The sequence below is a fragment of the Schistocerca americana genome, chromosome 9, assembly GCF_021461395.2.
Source record: "Schistocerca americana isolate TAMUIC-IGC-003095 chromosome 9, iqSchAmer2.1, whole genome shotgun sequence".
In the NCBI taxonomy this organism is placed as follows: domain Eukaryota; kingdom Metazoa; phylum Arthropoda; class Insecta; order Orthoptera; family Acrididae; genus Schistocerca; species Schistocerca americana.
The window spans coordinates 167369128-167372035 of record NC_060127.1 but is presented as its reverse complement, the minus strand read 5'-3'; positions in this window follow the sequence as shown (position 1 = coordinate 167372035).

Below are 2908 nucleotides of genomic sequence, written 5' to 3'. Positions count from 1 at the left end.
CAGACCATTCAGTGTCCGGAACTTCTGCAGAGCGACGTGTGCACAGTCATTATTCTTGTAATACAGCTTTACATGCAGTGCGCGAACCTGCGTTGAGACGGACATGGCGAACGTTGCACACACGGAAGGAGGAAAAACCGTATACCCGGAGTGTTTATACCAACTTCAATGGGTCGTGCGCATGACACGTATTTTGACGCATACAGCATCATCTATTGATAAATTTTCACACTATTTTTTTTTTCTTCTGCCATACGTCTTCCCCTTTCTCCGATAATATTCCGTTACAAACTGACGTCATTCTGACCAGTGGTGTTGTTTCTACAGCATTTGAATGCTTAACTTTAATTATAATCACCCTGTATATTACATATTTTCATAATTGATAACTCACTTATCAGCTACTGTAGGCACGTTCCCAGTTGACCTGGGGCTGGTTGTAGAATCTCCAGTTAGCAGCCGGTTAAGCGCTATTCCCGGAATAACACGAGAAATGCGTTGTACGAAACCGGAATAACCCCTAAACAGAGAATAAACTCAGGATACCTTAATCGGCGATTCCTGGACAGTTGGCGAGCTTAACCGGGGAATGAGTTTTCAAAATGGCAGGATTAGTGACAGATGCAGACAGTGATGGCGGTATTTCGGTTGAAGTGTTCGTGAGAATGAGGAAGAAGAAGATACTGAGACGACGTTGATTCCGAATTTATACCCAGATTTCTACATCTACATTTATACTCCGCAAGCCACCCAAAGGTGTGTGGCGGAGGGCACTTAACGTGCCACTGTCAATACCTCCCTCTCCTGTTCCAGTCGCGTATGGTTCGCGGGAAGAATGACTCCCGGAATGCCTCCGTGCGCGCTCGAATCTCTCTAATTTTACATCCGTGATCTCCTCGGGAGGTATAAGTAGGGGGAAGCAATATATTTGATAACTCATCCAGAAACGCACCCTCTCGAAATCTGGACAGCAAGCTACACCGTGATGCAGAGCGCCTCTCTTGCAGAGCCTGCCACTTGAGTTTGATAAACAGCTCCGTAACGCTATCACGCTTACCAAATAACCCTGTGACGAGACGCGCCGCTCTTCTTTGGATCTTCTCTATCTCCTGCGTCAATCCGATCTAGTACGGATCCCACACTGATGAGCAGTACTCAAGTATAGGTCGAACGAGTGTTTTGTAAGCTACCTCCTTTGTTGATGGAGTACATTTTCTAAGGACTCTGCCAATGAATCTCAACGTGGTACCCGCCTTACCAACAATTAATTTTATATGATCATTCCACTTCAAATCGTTCCGCACGCATACCCGCAGATATTTTACAGAAGTAAGTGCTACCAGTGTTTGTTCCGCTATCATATAATCATACAATAAAGGATCCTACTTTCTATGTATTCGCAATACATTACATTTGTCTTGTTAAGGGTCAGATGCCACTCCCTGCACTAAGTGCCTATCCGCTGCAGATCTTCCTGCATTTCGCTACAATTTTCTAATGCTGCAACTTCTCTGTATACTACAGCATCATCTGCGAAAAGCCGCATGGAACTTCCGACACTATCTACTAGGTCATTTATATATATTCTGAAAAGCAATGGTCCCATAACACTCCCCTGTGGCACGCCAGAGGCTACTTCAACGTTTGTAAACGTCTCTCGCTTATCAAAGGAAGCTGTGCTTTGTGTTTTCAATCTTGTATATGAGAAACTGGAGCATATGACAGACAGGTGAGACCGTCTCTGTTTTCTTTAATAATACTGTTGATTTGTAGTAATATGCATTCGATTTCAGTACCTCAGGAATTCCGTCATGTTATTCATGTAAATCGGGCACATTGAAATGACGATTCGTAGAAAAATTGTCGTGTTTATCTGGTATGTGTTACAATTGCTGTAGTAGTGAAAAGGACTACTTCGCTTTATTTAGCAGACAAGGACATAATAGACTTAACCAAATGGAAAAAAACATACAAATCATGTGTACAATTTGCATTAACAGCTTTTTCTATTTATGGCGAAACATTGATTTTTCGTGAAGCAAAACGCTTTTACAAAACAGTTGTGTCCCAATCTCATCAATGCCAGAAATATTGTACCACTTTGTTTTCTATTGGGAATGCCCCTATTATGTAAACACCACAGCAGTGTCAAAACACCTTTCCACCTTCTATTGAAAATATTAGCATTGCAGGCCCATTAATGCTTCAGAGCAAGATTGTCTCCCACTTACAATTATTCACTGATGATAGTGAACTATTGGTTCTTATTCAGGCTAAGTTTAACACAATAAGATTAAGAGGAAAGTAAGATTTTTTCTTTAAAAAAAGTGACGCTCCCCCAGCTATAGAAAGTAACTGTTGTTTCTTTGTTATTGGTGTTATCCACATAAGCTCACCCATATTTGTCATAAAATAATAGCTGTATTTGTATGCTACAAGAAGAGAACAGAAATCCAGGTATCTGCATAGTTGGCTGGAGTGCCTGGAATGCTATGGTTCTAATTTCCTTAACTATCAAGTCATTTTCAGTGTCCTTCGTCAAACTGTAGTTAGTTGATGGTACCTTAAATTGAACTATCATATATTTTACTTGTGTGAAGCACCATTTTTCCGAAACTGATGCCTTACTGTGACTGTTTAATATGACAAAAAGTATGCTAGTACATTAATGTCTACAGCAGAAAATATTGTTCACTCTTATATCCCATTGGGACAATAACTTTCTATCTTTTTAATGAATGCTTCAGAGCAACAAAATATTCCACCACCTAGCATTATTCCCATAAACATGTAAATAATTTGTGTTTGTTCAAGCTAAATTAAACATGGTAAAATTAATAGGAAAGTATATTTTTAGAAAAAGGAAAGCTATAGCAGATAACTGTTGTACTTCTCAGTTATTAGTATT